Here is an 18,709-nt window from a genome sequence, read left to right on the forward strand (position 1 = left end):
AAAAGGGGGGGGGGGTGGGGAGAGATCTGAGGCTTCCAAAACAATTCAAAGTTGTGCGGGTGATCCTAATATTAAGAATTTTTTTTCTTTTGAATTATTTTGTTTGTGCCATTGAACGTAAACAAAAGGCTTCTTAGGGTAGAATAAAACTATGCTCATAATCATGTGAACAAATACCCAAGTACTGTACTAAGACACCTGTGTATTATCCTTTCTTTTTTACATGGTGAGACACAAAATAATTGAGAGCATTAACCTCATCAATGAGGCAAAGAAGAGTAAACTAAAGGACAATTGAGGGACAAAATGTCCAAGGAAACAACAAAGGAAATTAAGGCATCTGTGCAGAGAAAAGAACACATACACTATGAATGAAAAGTGCATTTTGGAAGGTTATTATCTAACATAAGGCATGTGGCAGGAGTCTAAAGTTGAGCAAAAGCATAAAGTATGTGTTATGAGATTGTCACTACCCATTATGTATAACAAAACAACACATATAACATTCAATATAAGAGAAATATTCATATGGTAAAACTATTTAATTGCAAACTGTTGCCTTTCTCCCCACATAAAAAGATCAATTTTTTTTTTGTCCTGCTGATTACCAGTAATTTTCCTTATGATTGAGGAAAATGTGTTTCATATGTTGTTTTTCACAATTATTAGCCGGAATAATCCAAACATAAGTAAAATAATGGCCTTGATGTCACTGCTACTGACAAAGTAACAGTTTAAAATTGAACTGCTGTAGAAGCAGAGAACAATTGGCCAAAGTTCAGAAAAGAGATTCTTGCAAAACAGGCTTGTAAGAATTTTGCCTTGCTCATAAGAATTTTCAGAGTTACAGCAACAGGAATCTCCTGTCTTAAGGCCAAATAAAGTGCAGTTCATAGTATCCCTGGAACAGCAATATTGGTGATTCCTTTTCTTGCAAAAATTCAAATAATTATCTAAATCACTAGCAATCAACTTGCTGCAAGTACATTGCTAATAAAACTAAAATCTAATTTCTTTCTTAGCCCAATGATTTAGGTATGTTAATTTTCTTTATTTTGCAAGCCATTATTTTCACAAATCACTTCTCACGGCTGGAAATGACTGATTTATAACGTATATTTAAACTGGAATAATACACTTTTGTCATATTCTGAAATATTTATTAATAAATGTATAAAACATGCAGTAGCTCATCATCAGTATTTTTCTGCTTTTCTCTTTGCTGTATAAACCTAGAGGGGAGGATTTAATTGCAGGATCTGTTAATAAATTAACATATCATCTCCAAATATCTACAAAACCTAGACAGGTTCTTCAGGTCTGATCCAACTTTTACAGAACAGTTTCTTTAAAATTCTACGTGTAGACAGACATTTTACCTGACCCTTTTTATACATCTAGCACTATGTACAAAAGTGTCTGCAGAAAGTGACTGCAGTAGCGAGCAGATGATTTCAGCTGATCTATCCTTATAAGAAAAACAAGATAAAATGGATGATAGCTATCTTACTGTTAAGCTCATTTTTCAGGCTGGGAGTCATCCTGTTCTATTAAGAAAGATAAATTTTATTGCCTTTTTTCAAGATTATACCTAACAAATATGATGACAGTTTTTGTTTTGTTGAATTGTTTTAGGCTCTGAAATCTTGTTTAGGTTATTTTATGTCACATATCTTGGTATTCACCTACCCCTTTTTTATTGCTGAAATATTTAAATAATTTAAATATTGTAAGGCCCATTATTGCAAGTACTGTACAGAGATAGTAAAAAGTCACCTTTCAAATTTCTGACACAGGAAAAAAACATTAGAGGTACTGAACATGTAGGTTAGGAGAAAGTATTAAAAAAAGTAAATATAATGGCAACAGACACAATGAGATAAACAAGAGGCAGAAATGAGTGGAGGTTGTTGATGACATATTTTATACATTAAAACATGTTGATTTATTAAACCTGGAATTGCTATCAGAACAGATAAATTTAGACCAATACAGAAACTCAATAATATTTATTTGGAAAGAACTGAATAAAAATTATAGTAATTAAACATTTCCATAATATTTTTATGTACAAGACATAGTAAAAAATGGCAATATTTGTCCACCTAGCATTGCTCAGTACCAATGACCACAGCACATTTTGTGCATGCAAGTTATTTGGCTGAATATTCTGCATTTCATAATTGAAAAGGTATCTGAAGCAGAAGAAGATTGTCACAAGGATAAGATATTAAAGGTAAAGAAACCCAGGATAAGATTAAGGTCAGCTTCATTTGCCAGAGTGGTTCACAGAAAAGTCCTTTCTATGTGATCAGATGAAAAGGGTACAGGTCAAACGTGTATGCCTCTGAAAGTAAAAAGAAATAGTCATGGTATGGATGTACTTAGTGTCAATTGACTATTTTTCACTGTGTAAATAGCCAGGCAGCACTGTTCAGTGTGGAAGGTGACTCTGGTACTTCTTTTTTTAACACAACACTTTTATACAATGTAGACAGTTTTAGACAAAATGTAAAGACATACTCTCTGTTACTACTGCCACTGTATTTCAAAGTCATGATCATAGCCTGAAAATTAAAAAAGTAGAGACCAGCTCAGTCAATATTTACTTTCATAATTTTATACTTTCAAAAATTTCGTTGAGAGATCACATGTTCAAAAGTTATGTGATATTTTGAAAGCCTTATTGGGTTTTTATAACTTTCATAGTCATGTAACTTAAATAATCAGATATGTCATGAAGTATCATACAAATTTCCAAATAAAAATATCTAACAAGAAAAGGACATAAGAGATGAGGGTAAATTTTTAGCATATGAGGAGTAGCTGAGGGGTCTGGGTTGTTTAGCCTGGTGAGAAGGAGTCTCAGGGAAAACCTGATAACTCCCTACAATTAAATGAAAGGTGGCTGGAGCCAGGTGGGAGTCACCCTCTTCTCTCAGGGAGCAAGGGAAAGGCCAAGAAGACAGCTTCAGACTGCACCAAGGGGAGTTCAAATTAAATATTAGAAAGAATTTCCTCACGGAAAGTTTTGTTAAACACTGGAATGGACTGCCTAGGGAGGTGATGGAGTTGCCATAGAGGTGCTCAAGAAACAACTGGATGTGGCACTTTGTGAACAATGTCTAGTTGCCAAGGTCATAATCAGTCAAAAGTTGGATTTTTATTTCCTTTTGCAATGGACAAACTGACAGATCTTCCAACTGGTAGATTCTCTGAACTGGGAAAATAGCATCAGTTGAAATGATTGAATAGTGAAAGTTCCAGAGGATCAAGAAAGACATCATGGTGCATACTTAGGAAATTGAAAGCCCTAGCAATATATCACTACTTTTCTACATTATAAATTAAATCAAGGTTCGTGTTAAAGCTTATCAAAAGTGATCTCAAGAAAGGTAACAATTTCAAGTATTTTGAGAAATTAGTTAAAAGTAAGTGGAGTTAGAATACTTATAATGTCCAGCTGGCAAAAAAGAATCTGACAGAGAGCTGTCACACCATCTGTTGTCCAGTACAATGTCTTTCAACAATTCAACACAGAATGTCTTATCCTTGTCTCCAACACTATGATCCAAAGAAACTGAGTGTCGTGAAAAATTCTAGTACAATGTCAGTGTCCCAAAAAAAGGAATCCATTAATAGCTCTTTCAAAGAATTTCCAGAAGTCATGCTAGTCCAGAAACAATAAGGCATTTCAGAGTACCATACGGGGATGCAACTATTCTTATATCTTCATAAGATGAAGAAAACTGTCCACTTGGACACCTGAAAATTTCCTTCTAAATCAGTGGTGATGATGTTTAAAACAGCCCTGCCAAAGCTTGCTAGACAGTCACAGAACCCTCTATGAACTTTTAAGCCTTCATCATTTAAGACTAAAAGAACATGGAGAAGAGCAACACAGCATCTAGCTAGCAAAAATAGTAGCATAATAGGTTTTTTTCATAATAAAACAATTAAGAATCTTTCTTCCTACAGTATCACCGTGACAATATCTGACTTCTCTGATTAGGAATAAAATACTTTATCTGAATTACTAGAAAAATTATTTTAATACTCAGTTTTAGTATTCAAAACTGCCTTATATCCATTCCTTCATGTATCAGCATTGCCCTTTGAGTCATTCATATTGATGAAAACTGGAATGATATTGATACATGAATATTCTCTTTTCATTACTTCTAGGCATTTTGTAGTAGGTTTGATCTGTGCTTATTCTGAATGCTAAAAAACCTCCCAAAACCTTGTATCCTATGATCTGCCATACTACCAAACTAACCTTCCGGTACTAAAACATTTTATTTTCCTGACTGTATGATCAAAATCCTTGTGGTGTGCCTCGCATGCCATCTTCCTTTCAAAAATTTTCTTGTTAATGAAACATAGAGTTCTTAGTTTCATTTGTGATGTAATATTTTCTTAAATCATGTAACATAAATATGTACTGGGTTTCTTTTCTCAATCAGTCAATCTATGTCATCTATTATAAATTCAGCTGTAGAGAATTCTATTTAGCAATATCTCTTTGAAGTTCAGATAAATTTTCTTATTGTATAAAGGTAAATAGTTGGTGAGATAAAGAAATCAATATAAGATTTATTTTTTTCTCAATTCCCTTTTAGTAGATGATACCAAATATGGATATTTATCATTCTGTGTTTTCATATGCAGACAAAAGGACTTCTGAGGGAAATATAGCATGTGAGAAAGTTGAATGAAACATTTTAAAGCCCTCTCTCCTCATTCAAATAATTTAAAATATTGGCAAGTTTGAGCACTAAGACTAAAAAAAGAGATGAGCAACATTTTTAACTTCAGAATATAAAACAATGCAACATCTGGTTTGAACTATTAAGCTGGAATTTCTCTAACACAGAAGAGTACTTGGAAACACACAAAAATGAACACTTGCAAATACTTTTAAAGTAGAAATGCATGTGTTGGAAATTCAAAGTTCACCTAAAAGTGCATTAAAGAAAATCTTCCATTAGTGTCAGCACCTTTGCCTTAGCCCAATAAATTCCTTGGACAGGCAACAATTACTTAAGTTATTGACTTGTGACATGAATTGCAGAGTCCTTAAGGAAGAAAGAAGTAACCCTGAAATCATCCTTGATTTAGGGTTGTTTCTTTTATGTAAACTATATTCCTTAATAGTCTCATTAATATAATTTAATTTAAAACATAAAATTCAATCCTATGTGCTTTATTAATAGCAACAGTAATTTGCATAGTACCACTTACATTATGAAATGTATATATATAAAATAAAATGCCATTCATTACAAAGTGAAAAGGTAAGAAAATTATTATAAATTCATATTGTCCAATGTTTAATTTGCAAATTTGCCATTAGTAATTGAATTGCTACTGCTGTTTTTAGCATCAGATTCAAAATTAACTTAGCACTTACACATCTTATCAAAATACTTTAAAAGTACTTTAAAATCAAGTTTATCATAATTATGCCATGAAAAATGATTTTGAGGTTGTTCTCACTTTCGTGATTATTCTGATAAAAATACAGATAATAGAAATTGTATATATTTTTGATTGTATTCTATAGCATTACTCTATTATGAGATAAATTCAGTACAATAGTTTGTTACAAATTTTCTCAGGGTAAACTTCTCTATCCGACTATATATTTTGCTTTTATTTCCCCCCATGCACTTTCTATTTTATTTTGCATCAATTCTTTTGACATTTAAATCTTAAATGATGCAAGTTAAAGAACTTGGGAATTAGAGAAACAGATTTGAAACTTAAAATGTTGCTTCATGCTTACAAAGATTCTCATGACTAGAGCTCTAGGATCCCAATGGAAAAAACACCCATGCCTAAAATTTTTCTACCAACAGAAATTGTCTGAAACATTATTGTTGTCTTCTTAGTGCTACGAAATCAAACAACTTCAAAGGAAATAAAAAGAGAAAGAACGACACAGACCATTGTTACAGGAAAATAAATTAGAAATAAATAGTTATTATTGGTCTATTGAGGCATTGTAAAAGAGATATTTTTTTACAGACAGCAGTGTTCAGAATTATGTTTTTGTATATGTTTTCTGTCTTTTGATAAAAAATAATTTTTAAAAAGCCATGAAAATAAAAATCTTATTCAAACATTTAGGGAAAATGTCATCCTAACTAATAACTTTTTCCTTTTCTTAAGTGCAAGTAGGTGAAAATTGAGCTGAAACTTTGAGTGAGCCTCTGCTGGATGGATAGCTGATGTGTAATTTCCTCTGTGAGATGTTTGTTGTGTGAATTATTGAGTTAGTCTGTATAAAATCTCCAGGGAAAAATACACATGGAAGAAAATAGTTATGAGAGAGCACTACTTCTCAGAAAATTTTAATTTTTGTTAAATGACAAATAGTCTTCTTGAGCCAAAGTTGGTGAAGGGTCTGGAGCCCAACTTATGAGGAGTGGCTAGGAACCTAAGGTTGTTTAATCTGGAGAAAAGGAGACTGAGGTGAGAACCTTATCCCTCTCTACAACTACCTGAAAGCAGGTTGTAGATGGGTGGGAGTCAGTCTCTTCTCCCAAGTAAAAAGAAACACAGTGTGATAGAACAACCTCCAGTTGCAGCAGGAGATGCTGAGATTGGATATTAAGAAAAATTTCTTCACTGACAGAAAAGCCAAGTATTGGAACAGGCTGCTCAGGGAAAGTGGGCAGCTTAAAAAGGTTGGAAGAAATGCAGACGTGGGGCTTAGGGAAATGTTTTAGTGGTGTACTTTGCAGTTCTGGGTGAACAGATGGAATTGATGATCTTAAAGGTCTTTACCAGCCTGAATGACTCCATGATTCTATGAACTTAAAACCTCTATATGGACTAGATACACTACAGAGAAGGCACGTGTGCTGTTGCATACACACAAAACTAAAACTCACAGTCTTAGTGACATAATGAACAAGTTACAAGCAACATATAACAGTGATCTGTAACAGAGAAACAAATTATTACATTGGTCAGAACAACGAAACTACAACAGTAGTTGACAATTTTAATTCAGGATAAAGGACTGGACTAGATGGCAACTTGAATTCCTTTCATTGCTGCTAAAATACTGATCAAAGCCAGGAGATTCCTGACACTCAAATAGTTAGGGGGCCAATAAGGCCCTTAACAGAATATGCATGGGAGAATAGGGTGGATATTTTGGACACAGCACTATATAGGAAGTGATGAGGTGGCAAAACTTTATGTGATTGTTGAAAAAGTAAAATGCATTTTCGTCCTAAGACATCTGGGCTTTACTCTACACTATCAGCTAAGAAATCCTGGTAAGAGAAACCTTATGTATTTGAACTTAGATACAGTGAACAAGGGTGGGAGGACTACAACTAAACAAATGCTGAAATCCTAGTAGCTAGGTGAGAAAAGAGATTATGAAAAATACAGTAGTACTGGGATGCAACTGGAAAAATTAAGATTAGGTTTCATAATATAGCTGGAATTCTGTTCCAAATATTATAGAAAAGTAGTTGCATGGCTGAGACAGGAGAATAACATCTATACAAGGGAAATCAGTGGTGGGAAGATCTGGAAATATAAAGGACAACACAGGGAAAAGAGAAGAAAAAATAACTTGGATGTGATTATCAAGAAAAGTAATTATTCATAAGATTGAAAAATAAGTGAGAATATGGAAAAAATACTAATGGTACCTATGATAATTTTAGAGGTTAGTTTTTATATTGGTTGGAGTACAGATTAGGAATGCTACCAGACAGCTCTGAAGGAAACCTGTGATGTACTTAAAGCAGCACAAAAGCAGTGCAGGTTCCCCAAAGCAGAAAAAAACCCTTCTGAAATTCTTTAAAGGAATAATCAGCACAGTTTTCCAGCAGTGAAGTACAAAAAAATTAAATAAATAAAACAGACTCAGAGATAAAGAGAACTTGGAAAAAGAAGAAGAGTGTAAGAAAGACAGCACCTACACACAATAACTGGCATTACAATTTTTAAAAATTGCATACAGCCTTATCTTTGAATTATAGTATCACGTTTGTTTGCTTTCTCTTGGTTCAATGACTCTAATGGCACATTTTTAACTTACCCGAATAAGAGTTGGAATTCCCAAGGTGATTTCAAATATGTCTTATTACAATGGTGACACCACTGTACCTCAAAATACCACAGCTACCAGGGTATGGTTTTAAGTTGTATTTTATCTCTGCAGGAAAACATTGAGGCCCATGTGTCCCTTAAATTAAGAATTTATTACCTGATTTTCTCAAACTATCCATAAAGTGGGTCTGTACATATTTTCCATTATGTTGAATTATGATGCCAAACAAAGATCACTTTTTCACTGTTTGGGCCCTTCAGATCCAAGGCTGGACCACTATAGGGTCATCAAAAGATTGTATGTGACAGTATCCATGCAAAGACCTGTGATTTTGTTTATGCCTTTTATCTTACTCACTTTAGAACTGGCCTTTTGATCCAAGGTTTATTATTGCATGCATAGAAAAATAAAGAGGTTGTGGAGGTACCAGAAACACAGAGCTCTGGAAAGCTTTTTGGTTTAAAATTTTATTACCTGATCTTCTCAAACTGTCCAACAGTGAAATTGCTAAACAAAACAGTTCCTAATTCTTAGTTCCCACGTGCTTCTTTCAATTTAGTAATGACTTTATCTCGTTTACAAGCCTCAACCTTGTAAGGGATTTTTAAAGACAATATACCAAATCCCTCTGTTTTAAACTTTGTCCTATAAATAGAACTGGGTATGCTCAGTCATCAAACAACTGTGAAGACATAGGAACAAAAATTAGTAATGCCAGAATGCATTTAGGACTCTACAGTCTTTACAGCAATGGTAAGTACAAACTCTCGAGTTACAATTTCTTAGCATGAAATAGATAAACCATGTTGACTTAAACTCTGTGAAAAAATTTCTCCCTAACACATGCCAGGTTTCAATCTGAAGCAGTTTTACAGACTTATTATGAATTTCTATAAAACAGGTTTTTAATATGGACATCCTGGCATACTTAAGGCTAGCAAAGCTGGTTGGACCTGCTACATTATGGTTTTAAATTAAAATTATTTTGCTTGACATTACTAGAGATGAATCAAATGGACATACACAATAATATGGGCACATTTAGGGTATTAGTCAGAAATACAGAAGTTGCAAACTGATTGTATTTTTTGAGAATTATGAAAAATGGGAATACTGTTATGTCTTTATGTACCTATTGTAACTTTTATTGCAATTATTAAGCAATTACTGTCACTTTATATTAAAGTGCTACTGCAGGGATACAGCACAATCACTTTTTTTCATTAATATTTTTCATCATGTACTTTAAAAGTAACTCCTGTGAGAAATTCTGGTTACTAAATTAAGTAAATCAATTAAGAGATTACTTAATATAACCTCTTTAAACTTCTGGAAAAGAGCTATTCAATTAGAAGCCACTAATATATGAAACAACTTAAAATTAGCTCTTTTTGATTTCTTTTAACATTTTGACTTACAATAGATTAATCATTAGTGATTAAGTAGAACAGCTTTGTTCATTTCATTCTCAAACTGATACAGTGAGGTGGATTTTAAAGGATTCACAGATACAATTTGTAGTCCTATGAAAATATGCTTCAGCTTTGCACAGTTACAGAGTTTACTCTTCATTTACAAATCTCAGACCTTCTTAAGACCCCAAACCAATTGCACTAGCCAGGTGTAAGGGTACAGTTCTCTATACATTCATTATGGTGATCCTGTAAAACTGACTGCCTTTGGAGATATTTGGCCAGTGTGTGATCAGATGAAACAGTCCTCTTAAAGTGGTTTTAACAGTTAAAAACAGCATACTTGCTTCAGGTTTTAAAACTATAAAGCATTCCATATATCTCTATCTTACCTCAAGGCTTTATCTCTGCTGATACTGATGTTAAAACAGCAGGCACCTCAGTTTGCTTCGCTTCAGCAATACACTCCTTTCACTTTTGATACTATTAGTCTGAGTGGTCCTTCAACCTCCTACATTCAAGAACCTTCTCCTATCCTTACTAACTCTTAAATCACAAACACTTTCTGAAGGGTTATTTATTAGTTTAGAGGATTTTTTTTTCTGACAGCCTCCTATTAATCTTGCACAATTTATTCACATGGTAAAACATCTCAGTCATGAGATAAATTAGTGTTGCAAGTCTATTACAGACTACTGGATAAGCTAGTTTTTAAACGTTGCAATTAAACTAAATTAAAAGTGCAATTTGTCAACACTGCATCAGTACTAAGTCAGTTTTCTGCAATAAATCCTATCACTCAAACAATAAATGTTAAATTTTGAAATAAGAAAGACCAAGGACAGAGAGCATCACTTAAATAGAGACACTGTGTTTCTGGATGTGTAGTCTTCTTTTTCCTGTTTGTCTTCTTATTTGGAAGCAATCCTACCTAAACTGCTACTTTTGTGGCTAAAATAGCATTTTCCCTTGATAAATATTTGAACTAATCACATTAGCTCTTTTTCCTTGCCAGTGTTTCTGGAATTATATTGCATAAGGGAAAAGCTTCAATAGATGACACTGAATATAATAACCCAAATCAGTCCTCACTAAATCATAGCTTAAAGTTGAGAACATTTTTCTATCTTCCCTATTCACTCGCAAGTTCAGGGTTACAGGTTTGAATTCATGCTGGGAGAGCAGGGAACTAAAATTCAGTATAGGGAAAGGCTATATATTGTAGGCTACCATAGCAGAAATGTTGAAAGACAATTTTAATTTTTTTAGGAAAAAGTGGCCTTTACTGAATTTTTCTGGATAGAAATCAGATACTTGTTGACCAAGATGGTTTCCAAATTACTGAAAGAAGAAAGAAACAGTGTCTGTAGTTCAAAGTGCTGACTAAAGCACCTAGGAAGCTAAGAAACAAAATAAAATTAAATATTTCCAGTGAATAAACATTTGTTTATTTGTTGCTTACAGCACCTTTGGGGAAGTGTTGCTTTGTTTTATGTCTTCTTTAAAAGCAGCTAAAAAAACAAACAAAAATAAAATCTGAGAGTGACATTTCAATTAAGTACAAAAGCTCAGCTCCTTTTTTTTTCAGTTTCTACTGGCAGCAACAATACTCCTACTGTCATTTTAAAAACCAAAGAAGCCATCTGCTCTCCAAACACACACAAACAAAGTAAAGCCCAAGTTTTTAAAAAGTATAAATGAAACAACAGAGATAATAATTGTTCTGTAGTTTTATAATGGTAATGAGCATAATCCATCAGGTTTTAGAACACATCTCTTATACAAAGCAGAAAAGATAATATTAAGAAGGGACTGTCCTTGTGTTACATTCCAAGGAGACTGTATTCATTCATTAAATTCAAATTTTTCGAAGTTTGAAATAATTCTAAAAACTCTTCACACCCTATTTCTGTTTAAAAAAATCTGATACTTTTAAAATATACTCATGTACTAATATTTTAAATAACATATTAAGGGGGGGCAATAATTTGAAGGTCCTTTTAATAAAGCGTTTGTCAAGTTTTTGTCATGGTTCTGATTATGGCTAACTGATCTACTGAGGGCATGATAACCTTGTATATACACATGCACAATTTAATATTATTCTAACTACAATAATTCCAAATTAGTTCAAATAGCAATAGCTAGTTTTTGCATGACATGTAACCAGCCACATGACCTATAAGCTTCAATCCATATTTGACCAACCATCTTAAGTCTCCTTAATTGTAATAACACTGCTTTGCCATCTATACACCATAATTTACATAAACTAAGCTCTGTTGCATGAAGCATAAACAATATCTTTCATTGACTTGATTCTTCTGTTCTTGAAAGCCATGACAAAATAATTAACTCAAATGAGAGTATAGGAGGTCTCAGTCCTTGATTATGAGTCTGAATACATTTCCAGTTTAATACATTCCTTGAGGCATAGATCTGTTAATCTACCCTGGTTGCTTTGCTGCCTCAGACTAGCTATGAAAATAACTAAACTGAGAATGTATATCCAGAAGAACAAGCAGAGTGCATGCCTGCATCACTGTTAAAAAACATTTCTGTGGGCAGATAGAGCTGAAAGATTAGTCAGCTAAAATGAAATGTGATAAGTCATGCCTAATAAGTTCTGACTCAGCAGTCTTGGCTTGTGATTCTTAGAATTCCTGAGCTAGTCTTATCAGAATTAAAAAAAAAAAAATCCAAAACAAACCCCAAAAAACCCAAACCAAACCAAATAAAAAAAAAAACAACCAACAACAAACCAAAACTTCTTGGAAAATTAGCAGACATTTGCGAGATATTTCTCTTCACAGAGAGCATAATATTCAACAGGAAAAATGCAGGCAGTGGAATATAATATACGTAATATATATATATGTAATATATGTAATATATACTATATATAAAATGTATATTTTATATATATATTGTATATATTATATATTTGTAATATATATAATATAATTTTCCAAAGGGGTTTTAGAATCCCTAGCCTCTAGTCTTTCCTGAACTCATCTGTGTCCTTGATCTACTTTTACTGTGCTTATGATTTTTCTGGAGTAGAGCTTGATATGTCAATTTACTGGAACAAATGGTCCTTCTGTTTCCCTGTGAGATTTCTATACCTCAAAGCAATTTGTCCCCCACCTTATTTTGAACTCTCTCATTTTTCTACTACATTGTCATTGATTTGAGTTTCAAGTTTCATGAAGAACCATTTGCTTTTTCTTGTAGGAACTTATTTCTTTAGAGTTCTTTTGTAGCTTTACTCTCCTGCTGCATAGTTTAAAGTGTTTTCTTATTCTCAAAGAAGAAGTAGAAAAATTTAGGTCTTCAGCTGATAAGATTTGGACTATCATCTTACAACTGGTTTTTTACCTTCTCTACTGATGGCATTCTGCTAAATCAGTATTTTACCTTGTGTCTTACATCATCCTGAAATGCATTTATTTCAGAATTGAAAACCATGCTGTCTCTTTTACTTTTCTCAAAGCGATAATTAGATTGTTATTAGAACATATATTCAAAATATTTTCAAACCAGAAATTGAGATGATGTGTACCTTAATCAAAGGTGTACAAAGAAGAATGATCATATTCCTAATTAACTCAAATATATTTCATTCTCATATTCTTAATTTTGCAAAAGCAGAGATTGTGATTTTCAGTCATGGATAGTTATAAAAAACGTAATCTTATTTGCTTAGCTAATTATCTAATAAAGGCATTTCAAATCAGTTGAAGAATGATAAAACTTTTTAGTCATTCCCACTAGATCAGCTGTATATTTTTTCTTAATTTTTCATTTCCTTTACTAAAAATGCAAGTTTCACGCCACTCGTGCACCACTCATGAGTGTATCTTCTTCTTCACGAGTGACCCTTGAGCTTTTTTAGCTAAGCTCAGGAAAAAATTGCAGTTATGGTTTATGACATTGAAGGCCAACTGTGATTAAGGAATAGGCAACCAATTGGCCTTTGGATCCTAGTCAGAATGCTAGAAACTGAGGGAAGCAGACAAGCAGTTGTGAGAATGGGAGCAGAGAAGGAGGAGATCCTGGGCTGCCTCACTCACCAATTAACAGAAAATTGAGGTTAGAGCCTCAACCCAGGTGTAGCTTTCCCAGCTTGAAAACAGCATACACCACCCGTTCCAGAAAACTTCAGATTCTGTAAACATAGTTTAAACAGAAAAAGATTGAAGAAGGACACTGCTCTGATCCCATCATCATAACAGTTTAAATTTTATAGAAGGAAGGAGTTTTGAAAGACTAAGCCCAGAGTCACAAGGAAGCCAAGAGTATTTCTAGATTGGAGGAGAACAGTGAATGGCTCCCTAAAATCAACATTTTTCAAATACAATGTAATACAATGTAGAGTAAAGTCAGTGGTATTTCCATCACAGCAAAGAGGAATTTTTAATGAAAAAACTTTGCAAAAGATGATTAAAGACCTGTTAGCCTAAATGCAAATGGCACACAGCTTAATTTTCAGTGATGGCTGCACACAAGCTGGAGTAATGCTGTTGTAGCAGTATTACTACTGAATAGTACAAAATAATAAAAGGCCAGGGATTGGAAGGTAAACAATTAAAACAGGGATCTGACTACATTCAGTGTTCAGAGTATGTCTGGATACATCTAAGCTAGTGTTAGACACTTTACTGAGGCACTTAAGTTAGATATACAGCTGTCCAAGTATTCTCCGTGGCTGCTGAAGAGATGAAAATGTCTTTAGAGGGCGCTCAGAAACTCCTGAGATTTAACTTTCCTCTCAGAACACCCATTTATTTGCAATGGAAATAGAAATAGCCTTAGGCAAGTGAGCGCCTAATTTCATCATCATGATTGTCTGCCTAAAATAGGGACATCTATAATCAGTCAAGGATTGTATTTGTTAAAAAATTGTTGATGCAACTTGAGGAAAAAAAAGCAATTTTTACTACATTCTGTTATGCACAGTCTTCTGTTCCTGAGTGGTCTCTTGAGGAGAAAATAATCAAAATGTTTGAGCAAGAAAACAAAAATGCTTTCTATGTAAAGGAGTAATTCTTACCAATATGATAAGAATATCTTCTGTGGTGAAAGTGAAAGCTAAATAAACTTACATTAAGTTGAGGGAAAAAGGATGCCAAAAGGGAAAGGGAAAGAAGAAAGAAAAAGAGAAAAAAGAAGGAAAAAAAAAAAGAGAGAGACAGAAAGAGAAAAAGAAAAAACTGGTTTTCAACTTATATGTAAAGTATTCAAATTATGTCAATAAAAACAACTTTTTCAAATTCCTATAAAGGAGCATTTTTAGGTGATTGAAAGACAGAAAATATCTGTGTTCAATATATTTGTAAATATCAAAATTATTAGAAAAATGAAGCAGATTTTTTGTGCATTCGTAAGATCAGTCTGGTTATTGTGCTATGCTTAGTAATTCCAATAAAAATGGATGACTATAAATTTATTTGATCCTATGGAGGAAAAATGTCAAAATATCTCAAAGGATATGTAGCTGGTCTTTACATTTCTTTGGCCATTAGACTTATGGCATTGAAGGGGTGGTAAAAAATTTTTACTCCCTGTAATTGTTCACCTCAAAAGAGTTTGCAAAGAGCTGACAAAGACTGTGCTAAGATCTATAGAGAAGTCATTTTGTTCTACCGAGACTTTAACAGAACTTCACAGAACAACTGCAGGTGGAAGGCATCCCTGGAGTTCACCAGGTCCAACCCCACCCCATGCACATAGGGTCACATAGATTCAGTTGCCCAGGATCAGAGATTATGTCCAGACAGATTTTGAGTATCTCTAAGGATGGAGATTCCAAAAATTCCTTGGGCAACTTTGTCAGTGCTTCATCACCATTAGAGTTAAAACTTTTTTCCTGATGGTCAGACAGAACCTCCACAGGTTAGTTTGTACCTATTACCTCTTGTAACAGATACAAACTCTCAAACATTAAGCAAAAATCAGCAAGATAAAGTCCAGAATGAAATTTATTAGATATATACATATATTGATACATACACACATACACACACATATATATATATATATACAATATACAATATATAATATATAATATATAATATGCAATATGCAATATGCAATATAATATACCATATATAATATATAATATATAATATACCATATATAATATACCATATATAATATATAATATATAATATATAATATACCATATATAATATACCATATATAATATATAATATATAATATATAATATATAATATAATTTCTCAAAATCTAGCTATCCAGGAAACAAGAGCTATTATTAGCAGAAGTATTTTCAGGTAAAGACAAATTAGAATTAATATTGTATTAATGTTAGTAAGATAGTGAAAGGTAAAACTAGACAATGTTGTAGTGCACTAGTATTCCCATGTAGTATTTCTGACTTAATACAAATGTCATCAAACCAAGTATTGTTTAAATTAATTAGGTGGTGAAAGATATTTTTTAAAAGTAGTATTTAATCTATGGAATAAAAATTAAAATAACAACCCAGAGATTTTAAATCTTTACCCAAAATGGACAGTATCACTTTGAAATCTGCAACACAGTTTATCACACATGTCAGAAATGCAGACCAAATGAAGCACAAAAAACACACACAGAAGAGGGAACATTGTACCTTAGAGAATAGACCTCAGAGACAGAAAATTGTTCCTCTTGGATGGGCAAAAAACAATTGATAAAGCCTAGACTAGAATTTCCACTTCCTTGAACTAGTCTTTCTATAAAATAGTAAGATTTGTGGGTAATCTGTGCTTTCAAATCCATTTTCACCAGATATGGCATAACCATCAAGATAACATTTGACAGTGGAATATGATTTCCTGCACATTAATTGTAAGAGTTGTGTTTTAAACACAACACAGATAGTGACAGAACACCAATCTCTATAACCAGTGCATGGATAAAAACATCAAGGAGAAGGACAGATTTGAAAAGGAGCAAAGCATAAATCTGATGCATATTTAAGATTACAACACTGTGAAAAGGCTCTGATAAAAATGAGTTGCCACCTTCTGAAAATGTGTTTGCTGTAAATTAAAGAATATTATCCTTTTAGAAATTATGGACACCTCTTGTAGTGCCCTGCTTCGCTGATTAGGGTGTGTGGATATTACCATGAACTCCTGAAATTATATAAATGTTTGCAATGGAAAGTTACAGATCCAGACAGGTTATTAGAATCATAGAATGGTGTGGGTTGGAAGAGATTTTTAAATGTTCCAATGCCCTTGCTATGGACACAGACATCTTTCACAAGACAGGGTTGCTTAAAGCTCTGTCCATCTTGACCTTGAACACTTCCAGAAATGTGGCATCCACAAATTCTCTGGGCAACTTGTTCCAATGTCTCACCATGCACATTATAGCAAACATATTCCTATATCCAACATAAATCTACCCTCTCTTAGTTTAAAACTATTACCTCTTGTCCCCTCTCTACAGGCCATGGAAAACGTCTTCTTTCCTTTAAGTTCCCTTTATGTTTTGAAAGACTGCTATAAGATCTGCTGTCCACAATCACCTCCCTGTTTGCCATGTGTTTCAACATGTCTTTCAGAGGATCTGTTCCATGATCTTACCATGCAGAGAGGTAAGACTGACTTGGAGTTTCAAATATTATGCCATTTATAGAAGATCATTTTGTTCTCATGTATGGCAGCAGCTAATGTAAATAATTGAAAAAGAACATGCAAGCTACTTACATTGAAAAAAAAAAAAAACAAACCTAGAAACCTCTGTAAAATGTGGAGGGATTCCACTGACAGATTTATGCTTCATCTGTTTCTTTGTAATATTAATTTGTAGTTTTACCCAAATGCTATATTCTGTGACAGCAAAATCATTCTCTATCTGTAGAAGATTGAAGTCTTGTACTATCTAGGTGCAGAAAATCAACAAAAGTTACTAGAGTAAAGTATAATTGTGGAATGGATGATCATTTTTGGTAGCTTCAGAAATGCTTTAAAAGTTTATTTATTCCATATTAGCAGTCTTGAGTGATGGCTTCTGTTTTGTGCTTCATCAATGCTTGGCTGAACTTAAAACTCTCAGAATGTTCAGTCAACATTCAAAAGTAGCTTTGATGCAGTTTTGGATCAGAAACTTTGATGCTTGACTGTCAGCAGAAGATTCCCTCAAAGTTAAGTCATTATCATAAAACTTCACTAGAAAACATTTAACAAAAAAACCATAAAAGTTTATATATATATATATATATATATATATATAAAAACAAACTTTACTATATTTTGCAAAATGTGTATGTATACATTCTAGTGAATGATTTCTGTTTCTCGATACCAAGAAACGATCTATAACAAATAAATATGGATATGAAGAGGAATATATATATCTGCATGTGTAAATCAAAATTTGGGTCTATATAAATAATCTGTCACACAGTGACTGCTACATAATATGAAAATATTCATCAATGTACAACATTGATCAGAAAATTTTCCATAAAATAAAAGTCATTGGTCCCAATTGGACTTTCCACTGAGAGAAAATAGTACATTCAACATTCATTGGGCATAGTAGAGGTTTTTAAGTAATGTAGTATTAATAAACCTAACTCTATTCATCATTTGGTTTTGATATATTTTGATGATTTTATGCATGAAAATATAATTTGTCTCTGTCACTAGGTTATTCTGGAATTCTCTTCAGTATAGTGATGATTCAATGACAGGACCAAGTAGCCTTCCTGCTAAAATAAATAGCCAATTTGGAGAGTGTACAAAGAGTTGAGAATTGCAGTCATACCCTAAAGTATAAATTAAGAAACTGAGGATGGATTTCCTGAACTGTTGCAGTTAATGGCCAGTATTGTACCCAAGCAGCTTTCATTTCATAACCAACATCCTCTTGGCAATCCTAGGCCCACCAAATTCAATTATAGCTTATTGAGCTCCAGCTAGTTTATATATAGACAGTTTTAAAGTGAATCTGAGGTGGGCAGGTGAAAGTACACAGGCAGCAGATGGTTTGGGACAGAATCCATTAAAATGTATACATGTTTCAGACAGCTGTAATTACTGTAACAAAATCGAGCATAAAATAAAATATAGTATTGCAAAGGGAAATTATTCCTGGCCAAAAACAAGGCATTGATTTTTATTTAATTGTGGTCAAGGTTTTATAAAAAAGGTTATTCTGATTAAAGGAACAAGAGAAAAAGGGGCAATGAAAAAAT

Source organism: Cinclus cinclus, chromosome 5 (assembly GCF_963662255.1).
Source record: "Cinclus cinclus chromosome 5, bCinCin1.1, whole genome shotgun sequence".
NCBI lineage: Eukaryota > Metazoa > Chordata > Aves > Passeriformes > Cinclidae > Cinclus > Cinclus cinclus.